The sequence below is a fragment of the Pituophis catenifer genome, unplaced genomic scaffold (assembly GCF_029215685.1).
Source record: "Pituophis catenifer annectens isolate HBS135680 unplaced genomic scaffold, rPitCat1.0.hap2 SCAF_3, whole genome shotgun sequence".
NCBI classification, from domain to species: domain Eukaryota; kingdom Metazoa; phylum Chordata; class Lepidosauria; order Squamata; family Colubridae; genus Pituophis; species Pituophis catenifer.
The window spans coordinates 39,847,766-39,866,144 of NW_027256883.1; the positions used below are offsets into that span (position 1 = coordinate 39,847,766).

The 18,379-nt window shown below is 39.9% G+C and overlaps 1 protein-coding gene across 2 annotated transcripts in view; it reads right to left on the bottom strand.

Annotated features, from left to right (window-relative positions):
- Window positions 1–1,511, bottom strand: part of CHD7 (chromodomain helicase DNA binding protein 7) — a 192,259-nt gene extending 190,748 nt beyond the window's left edge. The window contains exon 1 of one of the 2 annotated variants that reach the window (XM_070940526.1): window positions 1,265–1,511. The gene's annotated coding sequence lies outside the window, so the exon portion shown is untranslated. Of the gene's footprint in view, window positions 1–1,120 lie in introns of both variants that reach the window. The other variant, XM_070940527.1, reaches the window with a different exon arrangement.
- Window positions 1,512–18,379: the final 16,868 nt, after the last annotated feature.

The window sequence follows — 18,379 nt, forward strand, 5'->3', positions numbered from 1 at the left end:
AAGAAGAGACAGAAGCGCGCAGGCGAAAGGTGGCGATGGGGTGGCGGGGGTGGAGAGAAAGACATACACGGAGAGAGAGAAAGGGAAGCAGACTTGGTCCGCGGGGTTAAGTCTCTATTATGTTGTTGTTGCTGCCGCCGCCAGCCCGCTTAGACAGCGTCTCTCTCTCTCTCTCTCTCTCTCCCCCCCTTCTTCTCTCCCCCCCCCCCTCAGTTTTCTTCTTGGGTTGTTAGGAAACAGTAGGGAACCCCTCCCCGCACCGTCCCCCGCGTGTGACTCCCGTTTCACTCCCACCGCCAACCTCCCCGCTCCTCTTCAGGGAAGACAAATAACCCCGGCGCAACCTCGTGCCTCTCCCCCACCCACCCAGCCACCCCCCCCCCCCGCCATCACCTCCATTTCCATTTCCTTCGGCTCCCTCTCCTCTTTCTCTCCTTCACTTCTCCCCTCCGCCTCCAACGGCTCCATGTGTCCGCGCGATGAGCCCCCGGATCAGGCTAGCGGGAGGCGGGGAGGGCCGGCCCCCGCACTTTTGTTAGCGCTTGTTGTGCTGCCAGGGCCAGGAGCGCTCGGCATGGCCAGCAGGGCGGAGGGAGAGCGTTCCCGGGAGTCCCTCAGTCCTCCGCCTCCACCAACCCAACGCGCCCCCCCTCCCTCCGCGCCCCCTTCGATTCCACAGCCAGCCCCGCTTCTCCCCCTGCCTTCAAGGAGACTTTCGTCCAACTTTTCCTCCTATTTTAATCGCCCTCCAAACTTGCGCTCGAGGAAAGAACCGGGGAGGGGGGGGGGAAGGGGAGAAGAGGTCAGAAAGAGAAGCGCCGCCGGAGTCGCTCCGGCTCCCGCTCTCCGGTGTGCTCGCTTCTCCTCCTCCTTCCTTTCTCTCGCCTCCCCCCCACCCAACCCCCACATCCTGGAAAGCTCCTCGGCCGGGGATGCACATGGACCAGAGAGCAGCACCGGCGGAAACCGGGCGAGGATCCGCGCACGCACACACTGGCTCCATTGCTCTCCTTACCCCTCCCCCGACCTGCTGTGGGGCCCGGCCAGCCGGGCAGCAGCTCCAGAGCCGGTGCGCCGTTGCCCTCCGGCTCTCCCCGATTCTCAAGGCGAGGTCACTTACCGAGTCGGGATAGGCTGAGCGCCGTCTTCGGAAACGGAGCAGGGGGTGAGGAGAGCCGGGGCGCCCGGGAGCACCTCTTCCCCGCAAACAAACAAACAAGCAAGCAAGCGCGGAGAGAAGAGACCCACACAGGCGCACACGCACCGGGAGTTGGTTTCGGCCGGGCAATCAAAGCGAGGCGGGCGGATACCCCTGATCCGGGCCGGCCAGGGGGTCACTGAGGGTCCTCGAGGTTTCCACTGGGTCCCGGATCCGCTTCCCTCCTTTGTGTAATTTCACTCGATTCAAGTTTAATCCGATAGTTCCCGAGCGCGTCCGCAGAAGCCGAGCGACACACCAGCCAGCCAGGCGGCTGCCGCTGCTACCGCCCCCTGCCTGTCCGCTCGCTGGCTCCCTCCGCCCGCCACGAGGCGCGCCCCCGACGCCACTATCCACCCTCCTTCCCGTGGGCGAGCGGGAGGGAGGAAAGAGCGCGCACTCCCCAGGCCCCGCCCCCTAACGTCATCAACTGCTGGCATAATTTATGCAAGAATCCAGACCTCCTAAAAAGCGGAGGGGGAAGGGGTCAGGTCACTAACCTCCCCCCCCCTCGCGGTGGCCTTTTCAGTCCGAGAGGAAGCTCCTCCCATCCTCTCCCGGGAAAGGAGGACGCAGGGAAGATGTGTAGTGGGGGAGGGGACGTCAAATGTTGACAGGGCGCTGGGGACACAAGCGCTCAGACAAGTCAACACCCGGCTCTCGGCTCTCCTATCGCTCCCTCCTTCCCTCCCGCCCATCGAGGAGAGGAAAGAGGAGGTCGAGTTTAACGTGCCGCTACAGAAGCGGCAGCGGCGCCCTTCCTTGTCTACTTGCCTCAAGGGCTATTGCCCGAGAACCCCGAAAGGAAAGGCGGCATTTGCCGGAGTCCTCGTGGCCTCCCGCAGACGCAGCATTAAGCTGCCCAACACAGAACCCGCCTTGGCCGGCAGTTTGCTCCTGCTGAGGCTGCTCTTCTTGGCTTGGAAAAGTTTTTCGACCTTCACGAGCAGGGAAACTTGTTTGTCGGTTATCGAGTTTGGGAAAGAATAAAAAAAGGCACCTGCAAATAAGAGCCTCTCGCAAATCTTGAATTTTCCGCTTCAGCGAGGAGCCGGTTTCTGGGAATCCGTCTGTTAAAACAGCGGAGTTGCAGGATCCCTCAACACGGGACGGCGATTTCTCCCCCGTCTGATCCCTTCGCGATATTTGGGCCATCGTGACCATGTTCATAGGGATTGTAGTCTACCAAACCTAGTGGATTTTTTTTTCAAGAAACACGAGGTCTTGGATATGCTCTTTCCAAGTTACATTAAGGCTGCCTCAGTGGTACAGCATGTGCAATAAATACTAGAGGACAGGATGCAGGGTGATGTGGATCTGTCAGAAATAATCATGGGAGTCTTGCCCAAATACCCTAAGTGAATTCCATAATACAAATGGTCTCGTGCTGAAGGACATCTTCTTTTTCCATTATGGCTCCCAAGAGATCCCTGAGTATAACATACAGGGGGAGAAATTCTATATACCCCCTGAATTGTAAAGACTATGAAATGTTAAACTCTTGTTAGTATGTGGACTGAATTAGAGAAGCACAAGCATTGCCGGGGTGCCCACTATTCCCAAATTAAAAACACTAAAAGAGAGCCCTCTTAATATATTTTTGTGAGGTGTCTGAATGTGGTTATAATTATACAGGGCAAAACTTAACATTTTTAAAGAGTTCAATTGGAAAGTATTACAATACGCCTTCAGAAGTTAGAGTGAAATAGGCTACACAAGTTAACAGACCTGAAGTCCAGGTGAATACTGTGGTTAGGTCATTGACCATTTTCTTCCAAGTTCCTTGTGTCTGAATCGCCAAAATCCATGTTTGCTAGCTGTCATTCCTACCATCTCTTATTTTTCTGGTAGAGTTTAGTTCATGATTTAGTTCACTGTTTTTTATATGTGAAACTGACAGAGTAACAGGTGCACATTTAAAATATCTTTCTCAATTATTAGAAGCACCTGCTCAGTGAGTAATGCACTGAAGATGGTGTCTGATATCAAATTGGAATATTGGTCCACCTAACTCAAGTTGAGCTGGCCTGCAGGATTTCCATACATTTTTCAATTTACTTTTGCATGAAAATATAGGAAGCTTCTTTTTAATATAAACCAATAACACAGATTGACTATGTGGCTGAGGCATTGAATGTTGAAGTTTACCAGTTTAGCTGTTGCATGGTCCACATGTAACTTTAAGATTTTAAGATACATTCAGAGTAAAAATGCTCAGTAAAATGGCAAAATGCTAATAATAAAGCAGCTAAACATACCCAACTTCCTGTTCTATTTGCTTCAATCTCTCTAACAAAAAAAGTATGCAAATCACCAAGAATTTGTGAAAAGTAGGATGAGGAAAGAGACAGAATTAAAGCATGGGAGTCAGAAACATTGTCTGGGACTATCTCTTGACTGCTTAGATGTCCAGACCATATGAGTATTGAAGGTATTGACTACTAGTTATTGACTAGTTATTTGTCAGATCATTTCTATTTTCAAAAATGGAGAAAAGGAAGCTACATGGAATTACTAACCAATTTGACATCAATACCTGAAAAGTTTTCATACAAATTATAAAGCAGTGCCATGAACATCTTAAAAACAATGTGGTAATTACCATAATTATATATTTGCTGAAAAGAAGCTTTGTGGAAGCTTTGTGAAAATGATCATTGTGGAAATGATATACATTTAATATATCTTTATTTCAGCAAAGCATTTAAAAAGTATCCATTGAATTTTGAGCAGCAAGTTAGTTAAATATAGACTAGGTGCATGATGAAAGGAATAACTATTATAAAATATTCAAAGTATGTTCATCAATGGTTATTCATCAAATTAGAGAAATACAAGAAGGTTCAAATACCTTATTTAAATATTTTTTATTATGAGTTGGACTAAGAAATGGGGGAATCCTTATCACATTTTGGATAACACAAAATTGAATGGAGCAGCTAATACTGAGGGGTCCTTGGGGCTTTCTGAGTTTGGTTGCTTTCTTGCAGAGCACTGATGATGTAATGCAGTTTGGGTAATGAAATGTCTACAAGAAAATAAGCAAGCTCAAAGTATCAAAATTTCAATCCTGAGCTACAAATATTGTCCTTTATTGGTACAGTTAATACTCTAGAAGACAGAAATAACCTGTCTTCAGATTAGAAACAAATACTGTATACCACATAGATCAACTTTATTCTGCACTGATCAGATCCCATCACTACTAATTCCATTTCTGGGTACTGCACTTAAGAAACATTCAGACAAACTAGAACGTAATCAGAGAAGTGCAACAAAAATGATCAGAGACTAGAAACTAAAACCTATAAAGAGAAATTGAAGAAGCTGCATGTTTAGCCTTGAGAAAGGATAACAAGAGAGATATAACATTCTTCAAAAATAGGTAAAAAAGTGTACGTTTTTATTGACTGATTGATTGAATTTATTTATTTACCACCAATCTTGTAGCAAACATAGATTCCAGTTTAAGGAGGCATCTGGTAAGATTTCACAGTTTTCAAGAAACGTAATATAAAGTTGGAAACATACTTATGAATCTTAAAACAATCAAATCCTTTTATTTTCTCTAAATGTTATACAACAAGAACATCAGGGGTGAAATCCAGCAGGTTCTGACAAGTTCTGGAGAATCAGTAGCAGAAATTTTGAGTAGTTCAAAGAAAATTTTGAGTAGTTTGGAGAACTGTCAAATACCACCTGTGGCTGGTCCCAGAGAAGGGTGGGAATGGAGATTTTGCAATATCTTTCCCCCTGGAGTGGGGTGGGAATGGAGATTTTGCACACCCACCAAGCCACACCACGCCCACTAAGCCATGCCCACAGAACCGGTAGTAAAAACATTTGCATTTCACCACTGAAGAACATATATTTTATATCTCCAGACAAAAGACTCACTTTAATCTTATAGAATTTCTTGCAAGTTAGAGACAAAAGTCTCCAACAAGAATTGAAAAAGTTTTACTTAACATACAAGAAAAAAATTAAGTCAACTTGAAATTATTAGAACATCTAAGTTCCATTGGACAAGTATTGGTGAATAATTGATATACATGCAATTTTGTATAGGAAGCAGGATTTAATTTTGTGTTATGGCCTGTTAGAAGGTTGTGAGCTGAGACCAGTACATATGTAAGATAAAGGCAACTAAACTATAGATAGTCCTCATTTAACAATTACATTTGGGACCAGCAAATTGTTAAATGAAGCAGTTACTATGGTAAGTGAAACTATGACTGTAGCTATGATCTTACTTCAGTTTTCCTTTGCTTTACAGGCCTGCAAAGGCTATAAAAGTGAGAATTAGTCATAAAGTTAATTTTTCATTGCTACCATAACTTCAAATGGTCAGTTAAAAAATTATTGTTAAATAAGAACTACTTGTATAGGCAATTTGTCATGGATATGGATTTCATATTAAAGTCTTACAACCCTATTCACTGAATACCTAAACCTAAGATGGCTGTAAGCTATAAACAGGCAAAAATAGTTAGCAAAGTAGTGTTTAAGTACAAACATTCAAACAAGTGTAACAAACAATGGTGAATACATTTTAAGTGTTCAAGCTACAATTTATTACCTTGAGTATGAAAGACAAGCCATGTTTTTTCTTTCAATCAATAATATCTGAGTCTCAAAGACTGTCTGAGCAAGTCCCTGCAGTTTTCTTGACAAGGTTTTTCAGAAATGGTTTGCCATTGCTTTCTTCATAGGACTAAAAGAAAGTTACTGGCCCAAGGTTACCTAATTGTCTTCATGCCTAAAGCAGAAGAGTCACCTGGTTTCTAGCCTGATGCCTTAACCACTAACCAAACTGGCTCTTGCACTAGGCATTAGGCCACTAGTAAATAGTGGGAGGAACAGCACACTAACTTTTTTCTTCCTGATAGAAAAGCAAGACAAATGTAGTAAACAATGAGTTAGGAATCTCAATGCGATACAGATATTCATCAACTTATGATCACAATTGAACCCAAAATTTCTGTTACTAAGCAAGACAGTTATAAGTGAATTTTGTCCCATTTTATGAACTTTCTTGCTACAATTGTTAAATGACTCACTGCAGTTATTAAGTTAGTAACATGGTTATTAAGTGAACCTGGCTACCCATTGACTTTGTTTGACAGAGGGTTACAAAAGGTGATTACATGACCACAGGACACCGCAACTGTCATAAATACATGCCAGTTGCCAAGCATCCAAATTTTGATCACATGACCATGGGAATTCTGCAACAGTCGTAAGTGTGAAAATGGTCATAAGTCACTTTTTTTAATGCCATTGTAACCTTGAACAATCACTAAATGAATGGATGTAAATCGAGGACTACCTGTATATACTGTAGTGCAGTGCAATACAGTACAGCATAATTTTATTTTATTTATTTATTTATTTCTCAAATGTACATGGCTGCTCATTTCACAAAACAAACTACTCTGGGAAATGTACAAAAATCTAAAAAATAGTTAATAATAATTGCAAAAGGCAGATTTGCTTAGAATAGTTTATACCATACAATGATACCACTAACATTATCAAACATAAACATCTGCCTAATCCAGATCCTTGGGAAGGACTCGATAGATGGATAAAAATGCCAATTTCAGTCTCAATTTCTGGCTGACTGTGCAACAAACCATAAACACCACCTGAAATAGAATTACTGTTCAACACTGTCCATATATACAGTCAAGATATTGCAATGGAGTTTGGACTGGACAAACATGCATGTTTACCATCCAATGGGGAAAAATAGTGATGTCCAGATGCCCTATGGAAATCACATTAAGGGTCTGGATGAAATCATTACAAATATGTGGGCATCCTTCAAGGTGACAAAACCAAGCATACTGAAGTCAAGAACAAGGTTAGAAATGAATACACCAAGAGAGTGAGAAGGATATTAAAGTCCAAACTAATGGAACCAATACCTTCAAGACAATTAACACCTGGGCAATTCCAGTCATTAGATACACATCTGGAATAGTGAAATGGATTCAAGCATAACTAAAAGCCCTGGATAGGATAACCAGGAAAATAATAATAATGAAATGATGATGATGATGATGATGATGATGATGATGATGATGATGATTAAAAAAAACATATGAAGAATGGCTGCAGGAACTGGGTATGTCTAGTTTAATGAAAAGAAGGGACATGACAGCTGTGTTCCAATATCTCAGGGGCTGCCACAAAGAAGAGGGAGTCAATCTATTCTCCAAAGCACCTGAGGGCAGGACAAGAAGCAATGGGTGGAAATTAATAAAGGAGAGAAGCAACCTAGAACTAAGGAGAAATTTCCTGACAGTTTGAACAATTAATCAGTGGAACAACTTGCCTCCAGAAGTTGTGAATGCTACAACACTGGAAATTTTTTAAAAGATATTGGATAACCATTTGTCTGAAGTGGTGTAGGGTTTCCTGCCTAATCAGGGGGTTGGACTAGAAGACCTCCAATGTCCCTTCCAACTCTGTTATTCTCTTATTCTGAATCATGCCCTTCATCCATGAAGCATCCTTGACTCTACTGTCAAGGAAAATAAGTGGGCATGGAATGTTGTAAGTACATCAGATTGTTGAAGAAAAAAAATAGACCATTGGAAGGATACCTAAACAACAGTGAAGAAGGTGCACTGAAGCTATGGTAGAATACCAAGAAGGCCGACTCAGTACTGGAGAGACCAAACTGGCCTACAAAAAAAGACCAAATGAAGAACAGAAAAGAGGCACTAGAAGGCAAAGCATTACATAACCAGTATATTTAAAAAAAAGTAGGGGGAAACAGATAATAGCAAGATCCAACAATGGCTAAGAGCAATAAAGTTGAAGAAAGAGAGAGTTATTCTGGCTGCACAAGATCAAGCCTTAAGAACAAATTCATACAAAACCAGAGAGAAAACTGTTGAGAAAACAGCAACAGATAGCAAGTGCCACCTCTGCAAAGAAGCTAAAGAAACAGTGGATTACCTGGTTAGCTGCTGCAAGAAGATTGCACAGACTCATACAAACAATAGCATGACAAAGTAGCAACAGTGGTGCTTTAAAAGATCTACAAGAAATACTATTTGTCAGAAAGCAAGAACTGATGGGAACATGAAATAGAGAAAGAAATAGAAAATGAAGGAGCTAAAGTGCTCTGGGACTTTAGAATTCAAACAAACAAGCATCTGCCACATAATAGGCACCCGTGACTTAACAATTGTTAATAAGAAAGACAAAAAAGGCTGGATTGTAGACGTGGCAATACCTGGAGACCTCAGAGTAGAAGAGAAAGAACTGCAGAAGATAACAAAATATAGACCCTCAAATAACCCAGTCACATGCCATTTAGGAATATAAAGGTGAACACCAGCATCTTGACTTGGATCCTGAGACAAATGGTAACCAATGAAGCTCACAGAGCAGAAGTGTAATGTGTTCTAGCAAAACACACATAACTGCCTGTGCCGCTGCACTTTTGTACTAGCTGAAGTTTCCAAATAATCTTCAAAGGCAGCCCCACATAGAGTTCATTGCAATAGTCCAATCAGGAGATCACCTGGGAATGAGTGATGTGTAGGGCCCCTCAATCTAGGACTAAGATAATGCATATATATAAAATCTATTCTACAATGCAGTAGTATATAACAGTGTTTTAAGCATTAGTTACACTTTTATTTAGTTACAAAAAATTCCTGTTAAGTCACACTAGCTAATTATAAGATAAATATGTCCAGCAATTTTTTTCAATTAAGTGCCTAAGTTCATTGATTTCTAATAGATTAAGATGCTTAACTAATATGTATACAGATACATCATGTAATATTCATATATATCAGCATGAATACATATTTTAGTATGTGCTTCTTTCAATGGTCATATAAGATAGCTTTTGGGTTATTATGTCTGAGAGTATATTGGCTATAGTTTTTGCTAAACATGGGTATCCCACATCTGTTGAACACATATTTCCATGCTGTGAATTCCACATCTATTGCCCCAGTTCACACTAACATGTCAGTCTTTTAAGAACATGTCACAATTCAATCTGTACTATTCCACTCACCTCTTTCTTTCATTTCTTGCAGTTTACAGGTGTCATTTTCAAATAAGTATTTTCAAGTTTTTTTGCCATTCTACACTGCCATCAGAAATTCCTTAGTGCAAGTTATTATTATGATCCATGCATTTCAGATTTTCTCAGAGCAGGCACTGGATATGCTTTACAGCAGGTTATGATACACGTCCATACATTCAGAGAGTTAATATATAACCTCTCCCTACCCCAAAGTAGCTTCTAATTTCTAACATAATACTATACATACGGATGACCAGAAATGGGCATGAATCCACATTTCTCTTGTGGTAAGTATACAACGATACTGATATTTTGGTTTAGTCTTCAGATGCATGCTGTTCAGGAATTCCAGCATTCACTGGTAGCCAGCACTTAATAAAACAGACTCTTTTGAATGAATAGCAGAAACTTCTTTAGGGATGAAGTAGTAAGAGGTTGCCAGATTGATCTGCTGTTTTGGAATAAAGCACTTCATGAAACACAATTTCTTAATGGACCACAGATACTGCAGTGGATTACGTATTATAAAATTAAAAAAAAATGATTTTCAAAAAGATGAATCTGTAATGTGTATATATATATATATATATATATATATATATATATATATATATATATATATATATATATATTATTGTACCAGTCATTTGATCAATTACGGCCCTCTGCAAACTATAATTTGGATCTGAAGGAAAGAAGGTTTTAGAGGCATTTAAATTGATTTATGTTACAAATACAGATGTCTGTTTATTCACATTCCTTATAATATCACTCATTCACTCACACACATATATACTTATTTGTGGTATACATGCCCTTAGCAAGAAATCACAACTGATGGAATCATTGTACAATCTAAAATCAGACAAGGGTTTCTGTATGGATTTTGAGACTATTTTGAAGCATATTTAACATATTTATATTTAAACTCTGATTTCACAACTAAAGCAACCAACCTTCATTGTTCATCCATTAGAAAAGCTACATTGTTACAGTTGGTCCATTTAAATAAAATAGTGGAATATTGTTCATTCTATTAATTTTACTTGGAACAAAGCGGGCAATTTTTTTTACAATTAATAATAAAGAAAAAGATGACTGCAACCAGAACAAAAGTAGGAGGCAATTTCTTATCTAACACACTTGCTTCCATAGTAACACAAAACTTTTTATGTCATTTCTTAAATATAACAGAATGGATTGGCCATAAACCTATACCACCCACAGTATTGTCCATTGAAAGGATGCAAGATTACCTATTTTCCCATAATATTCAATAACATACTGTATGTTCTGAGAATTATATGAAATAACTGCATGAATATAAAGTTATATTAGAGAATGTTGGCATTAAACTGAAAGTGTATAATTTCATTGTCTGCTACATTATCACTTAGGATCTGTTGGATGATATTTCCTCTTAATTCAACACTTTTCACCCTCTCTTACATTTCAGCTGAATTCAGAACTCTGGACTTTCAATAGGTGATAAGTCATATATCAGCAATAAATGTTGTCTTAAAGATTGATTAAAAGCCTCTTATATCGTGAACCACTCACAAGTTGTTCCCTAAGATCATACAAGTCTCAAATAAATATTTTTCAATCATGACATTACTAATGAGTAATTAATTTGTTTCAATGTAACAGAACACAATTGTAAACATATGAGTTCACTGAGACCTGCTTCTAGAAAAATAAGAATTAAATCATAGAGGTTCAGACCAAGGTATCAAATATAATACAATCTAAGAGCTTATTGTTCAAGAGAAAAGGTTTAAGATTATTTAAGACCAGGAGAAATATTATCTTGCCCAGCTGTCAATGGCATAGGGCCTAGCTATCTTCGAGACCGCCTGCTGCCACCGACAATCTCCCATCGACCCGTGCGCTCCCACAGAGAGGGCCTCCTCGGGGTGCCATCAGCCAAACAGTGCAGGCTGGTGACCCCCAGGGGGAGGGCCTTCTCTGTGGGGGCACCTACCCTCTGGAATCAATTGCCTCCAGAGATAAGGAGAATCCAAGACCTCGGTGCCTTCCGCCGTGCCCTTAAAACCTTCCTTTTCCAGCAAGCCGGGCTGGCCTAATTTTTTAAGTGTTTTTAAGTGTTTTGTTTATTGTTTTTAATTAATGGGGCCAAATTTATATATGTATATTTTAACTGTATTTTAATATTTGTACTTGATGTTTTTACTTGGCTGTTCACCGCCCTGAGTCCTCAGGGAGAAGGGCGGTATACAAATTCAAAATAAAATAAATAAAATAAAAATAAAAAATATATTGATAGTATCACTAAATGCCAACTGAATTTAAGTGTTTATCAGTACATAAAGTGCTTAGCTATGGCTTTGTGAGGTTTTAGATATTAGCCTACATACTTCTGAGATTTATACTAGAAATGAATTATGCCCATTAAATGCATACATAAATTTGTTAATTAAGCAGATATGGGGAAAGGGAGGACAAACACTAATACTTAGCAACAAAATTAATCCCATATTCTTTTGATCCTGATCGTTTTTTCATTTTAATTAATTTGGAAAAAATCTTTAGCATAGTCTATATTTTTATATACTATGGCAGGTTGTTCAGAACTGTATTCTTAATAGTTGATTGTCTTGACTTCAAATTAATGTGTGTGTGTGTGACACACACACACACAGAGAGAGAGAGAGGCCTCCTTTTTCATTCAATTTCTTAAAAAAATAATATTATCTTGAAAAATAGAAGAGATAAATACAACCAGAATTGAGGCATGATTCATGATGAGATATTCTGAGAGACTTTTACAAAGGAAAAGGGAATACATTCCCATGTCAAAAAAAGAAGGGAACGCAAGTGGGAAGAGTGAGAGGTCTCAAAAGGCATAATGTTCCAGTTAAAATATGAATCAAGAAAAAGGATTTTAATTGAACAACACTTTATTAAGGTGGACTTACTATTTCAGTGTTAGTGACAGATCTTTATTAAGGATAGAAATCAAACATACAGTAGTCTCACTTAAATTCCAAAAATACAGCATTCATAACCCTGAAAACAATAGATCCACTTTTTTACAAAATAGAAAAGCAAGGTAATAGAAACAAGGTAAGTTTGTTCATGGGCAATTTGGTTTAATCACTGCCTAAGTGATTAACATATAAGGTACTTATAGAACAGGATGAGAAGCTGTCTTCAGTGTTTTTGTAATGTCACTAACATGTGTCAGGGCAGCACACAAGCTTGCGATAGAAACCTGTCAGTTCTGCATTTCCTTGTGTTTAGGAAACCAGCATACATAATTCAATGTGAATTTTTCACTGCTAAATAGTTCTGAAATAGTATTTCAGAATCCTTTGTGCAGAATGTTAAGCAATATCCTTATTCTTCATGCATATTTAGACTACTTAAGATTCTTTTATAGATAATGGAATAGCATGTTTCAGGAAGCGTAAGCATGAGTAAGAAGTACTTTGCTGGAACTAGTCTGAAAACTAGCTTAGGGTTGTGACATACAAACTTCCTGAAGATGGAGGCTTTACCAAGTTGAAAAGATCCTCAGTGAATCACTCGAGCTCATTGCAAAATCTTGAACAATGCAAATGCTTGTGCAACTTGCCAGTAGTCCTAAATACAAGTTTTGTAGAGTTTGCGTGCCCGTGTTGAATACAAATATGGAATTGTAATAGCTTCTTCAACTTAAGATTCAGATTTCATTTATACCACAGTGACTAATTCAAGGACGTAGGAGGAACAAAACAAAATTATCCGATGCTAGCGAAATAAAATGGCTCATTCTTGAAAAACAGGTTCTCTTTGGGAAGAGTTTCTGGAAACGTAAGTAAAGACTTCCCGATGACAGATAACGAGTCTTTGCTTTAAATAAGAAAGAATTTTTTAATCTGCAAAAAAACAGGTTGAAATGAGAACAAGTCGTTCCTTCCTTCTCCCATTAAGCCTGTAAGGCTTTTTTCTACACCTAGAACCCTTCCAGATACACAGAGATCGCCGTCTGCCACGTCCCCCCACTTCGGTTGAAATCTCCGGGTGGCTCGCAAATGCTCCCCCCACTTTCATGTTCTCCCTTAGACCCCCCCCCCCACCAAAACGGCCCCTCCTAACTTCCGCTGTCCCAGGTTCCTTTGACACATCCAAACACAGCTCCCTTCCCACCTACACACACACACACACACGCGGCATCGCTGTCGCGCGTCTTTTCTTGTCTGGAAACTCTCGAGCCTCCACAGCCCTAAGGGCATCCTGCCTGCCCCGTTTCCGTTCTTTACACACACCTATTGCTGAGCGCTAGTCTTTCTTCTCCCGGGATTCCATTTCCCCCGACCCCGTTGTTCCTCTCCGTTTCTTTACGTCACAGTCTCAGGGTTTTCCTTTTCCCTGACGGCACTTTTCCCTTGCCGCGCCATTGGTTGTGACCCTGAGCCAATGGAAGAAGATGCACCCCTCCCCCCACATCTTCTCCAACTGACTGTGCCGGTCCGGTCCGGCGCGGCACGGACAGATTTCCCCAGTCCCTGGGGATTGGGCGTCAGTTCAAAAGGGGGCGTGGAAAGGGACGGGCGGGGGAGGGAAACTCTCAACGCCCCAGGTGGCTCTGGGCTCGTCCCGTGAATCCGCGAGGAGGAGCTGGGCGGATTTAAAAGGGCAGGGCAGGCGCGGCTTGAAGGGCTCCGTCGAGAGGCGACTGATGTTCGCGGAGAACAATGAGCCGAGCTCCAGGGCCGCCTCTAGGACCGCTGAATTTCCACATTAATTTTTTTCAGGCGCGAAACGGCGAGATGCCCCTTTCTTGCAACTGCAGCATCGCCGCGGAAACAAGCGGGCACAAGCGCCCCGACGGCGGGCTTCCCACCCCAGAACGCGCTCGAGCCGCTTCCGACCTCACTGCCTCCTCTTGGGGATCCCTGCAGGAAGCAGCAAATGCTCGGCGTTTTATGATCTGCTGTTCCGCCACTCGGGGGAAGCGTACCCCGCCTAATGCACGCGCAAAAAGCCTCGGTCTTCGCCCACTTCTTTGATGATCCACACAGGAAACCTCATCAGAAGCCCGCTCAGGAAATGGAGACCCCCTTCCTCCATCAATATCACAGGCGAGGGCAGGGAGTCGCCCCCGCAAGGCAGCCGTCGGTCCCCTAAGTAGTTCGCCCACAGGAAGTGAGAAAACCCTTCATGTTGGCCGTCAGCGTTTCCCACAGGAAACTCGAAGCCTCTCACAAAAGAGCTCGGCGTTAGCTGTTCACCGGGCTCTTAAAAACCACTTGGCTTGGTTGCGCCGCTCGCCTGGAGCTTGTTTTATTCGTAAACGGGGAACCAAAGAATTACTGAAGCCATTCAGAAAAGGAATTTACAGCGAGTCTGCCTTGCTTTCAGCTGGCCAGCAACTGTGAAAAGGGTCGTTTCTGTTCCGTTTTGCCACGAAGGAAAGGAGTTGAGCTGGAAGCGTTTGAAAAATTATAATATCCAAAAAAAGAAAAGAAAAACCCACCACAAAGTGGCGTTAACTCTGTAGAGCTTTTCCACCTTTCCAATTCAATTATTGAATTTATTTCCGGAGAAGCACTTTTCCCCTAAAGTGAACTATTTGTACCGCAAGATGATAGTTTCCTAATAATATCGAGTATTCTTGCGGTCTTAAATGAGGTTTGTTTCATGTCTAAAATTGACTAAATTCCCAGAACAAGCAATGCTTTTGTAGGCTACTCTATATGGACTGCAAACATTCCCACAACTGCCAGACATAGTAGAGCTTTTTTTTATCCCTCGGCTTCCATCTAGTGGAAATGGCTAGTTTACATTGCTGATTCAAAATTTCTTCAGTTGTGAGAAATTTTGATTTTCTAGAATTCTCAATCTCTTCCCATCCCTGACACTGACATGTCATTTAGCAACAACAAAGAACTGTGTTTCCCTTCAATTTATATGGTTGCCTGACTATAGAACACTGGCCAATTACATTTTAGCTTAGTTGTGTGAACTCAGTATAGGTAATTCAATATCCCATGCATATCCAGAATATTGGGTTGAAGAAATGATTCAGTTACACAAGTTACATGCTATGTGAACATAGCATTTAAAAAATGGAAGTGGTAATTTGTTTGAGAGGTTCTAGTAACTTTACATCCCCAATACCCAACATTTTTGGCACCAGGAATGTTTCATGGACTTTTTCCATGGGGCTGGGGGGCACAGGAGCATGCAACCTAGATCCCTGTATGTGCAGATTCACTCGCTGTTCACCTCCAGCTGTGCAGCCTGGTTTCTAACAGGCCGTGGACCAATATTGGTCCACAGCCCGGTGTTGGGGACCTGCTTTACACCATGGAAAAAACGTTGGTTCATGAAAGTTTATTGGTTTCACACACTTGTGCTTTTTGCTGAACGAAACAAAAATACCTTGCTTTATACACTTACCAATACAGCAGGGATGGGAATAGATTAGTATGTACCATTACTGTTCTAATTTGTATCTGATCACTGACTTGAAAATGGTGTATCATTTCCCATGGCTTATGCCCAGAGTCATTTGCAGAATCATTATAGAATTTGTGAACATGATCCAAAGTTTAAGTCCAGCAGGTCAAACTTTTGAAAAATTTCAGAAACTATAAAGAACAAGCTAATTCAGAACACAACAAAACACTTTATACAAAGATGAATCTAAAAAGAAGTAATTCCTCAGAATATGAAATTAGAAATCAAATCTGAGATAGAGGACAAAAACGTATTCCTTTAACCCATTTGTTTTAACAGAAGCACATTTCAGAGAAAGATGGAACAGGTGTGCCCCAACAAACCAACCCACTTAAATCCTAAACCTTTTTTACCCTCTTAAACATTGATTCCTAAAAAAAAAGTATTTATTATATATTAATGTAAGTTGTTACATTCATGGAAATATAACAGCAGTAATTATTGTAGGCTATAATCTGATGTGAATCTTCTATTTTATAAATATAACAATGAAAATGATAAGTATTAGTTGAACAGCTGGGGAAGAATCTGATATTCCCATCTCAAAAATCTGTTCATTCTAATCTGACAGTCCATGAAGATTGTAATGCATCTGATGAGTTTCAGTGCAAGCCTTCCCCTTTGTGCAAAGGGAGAATAATACCAGATTCAGAAACTAACAGAAAAATGCATTTCAATTGTCTTGAAGTATTGATTCTTATCAGCCCAGGATACTTATGAATATTGAAAGGTGGAAAAGAAACCCGATCTCAGACACCTGAAACAGAATTTATATTGCTTTGTCTGGTACACTTAAAATACACCCTAATTATGTTTGTTTCATTGCCTCCTGATGTATTTTCTTGGGAAAATCATAGGCTAAAATAGCAAGATGGTTTAATGGAAGGAAACAACCTGTCCATAATTCATAAATACTTGTACAATTTTTATTTACATTTATGTTATGCAACTGACAGTAATATATGGGAATGCATAATGTGAAAATTGCTTACAGAAATTCATGTTTTGTCTGCTAGGACAAAATATCTATTTCCAGTATTTAAAGGCTTTAAAAATCTGCTTAAGGCCCATTTTCAATTATTAAATTGAAAAAACTAAAATGTAATTGAACCTTTCAGCCTGATCTTAATGAGATTTTATCTTTCAAAATCTGTTATCTGAAATGTTTTTAGAAATACATCATTGCTTAACAGAACCACTTCCCCACATAATTATTTTATTGTCTATGGCCAAGTGTTAGCAAGAATATTTTTTATGTTTTGACTCAAGGCAATCTTATAATTTTTTTTTTTAAACTCAACTGATAGAGAAAATAAATCTGACTTGGGCACTCCCACTGTAGTTAAAGTAGGATAATATAGTGTTTCTTGCATTTGCCAAGAGTCTGTTCCTTCTTATCCACAATATTTAACAGTGTTTGTAAGAAGTCCAAAAATAATAAAATCCATCCCAAGAACAGAAGTGATAGATCCATTACATACTACTTTTTGTCATGGTCTTGGCTTTGTTAAGAGTATTTTAGTAGTTTTTATTAGCAACAATTTGGTTTCTTTCATGCATAGCAAACCTAGTACTGTAGACAGTTCATCAGCTGCTTGCATAGTACAGTATCAACGTGGATTATTTACAAACTATACTTCAATATCACAATAGAACAAAATATATTAACAAGGCTGCAAGGAAATTCTACACCTTAGAAAGAAAACCTTTACTGTATTGTCTGAGTAAAATATCAATAATTTCCATTCAAAATGAAAATGTATTTCCATAAATGTAATTTAGCTTTCATATTTGGCAATTTTTGAATTTTTCCAAGTGCCTCATTTTTAAAAATAAAAACATAAAACAAGTAAGTGATGAAGTTTAAACTAAATACCATGCCAGGCACCATCCTTAAAGGATATCTCTATTGTATTTAAAATAAATACGATAAATAAATGGAAAAAAGCACTGTCAAAACAACTTTTTTCAACATTTTATCCAGTTTTCCTAGTGATAGTCCAAATTGCTGTACCAATTTCTATAGAGATTAAACTTTAGAAAAGTTCCATACAATTAAAATGGAGCAGATTGCTAAGTATATACTGAAATACCTTATTCTAGGAATGATCAACAGTAAGCAAATAGGGTACTTCCAATGCCTTATCAAAGTTTCTTTAATGTAAAGGTATTTTCAACACCTGTAACACTATGGCTGCTAAAGCATCATTTTCAATATAATTCTGTATTGTTTTTGAAATGGAACAGGGAGAAAGGGAGGGAAAAGGGAAAAACGTTTGCTTGTAACAAAGGCAGAATGAGAATGAGAGAGATGAAGCAAATATAAATTTTGAACATATAAACATTACTTCAGGTTTTAAGTAGCTTCCAAATGTTGATAATGGTATAAGTAACATGTATTGGTCATTTCTCTCACTTTTGTGAAACACTGCATTAAGCAGCTAGATCTGTTACATCTGAAATTTGTACCATACAAATCCAGTGATTAGAAACAACTAATACACAATACATTGCAATATAATAGAAAATTCAGAGATTTCTATTTCAAATATGTATGTGTACTGTATATATTATACATACACAGAGAGAGCATATTAGATGTGATGTACAATACTAAAATGCCATATCGAATGAAAACGTCACAAAACAATGTG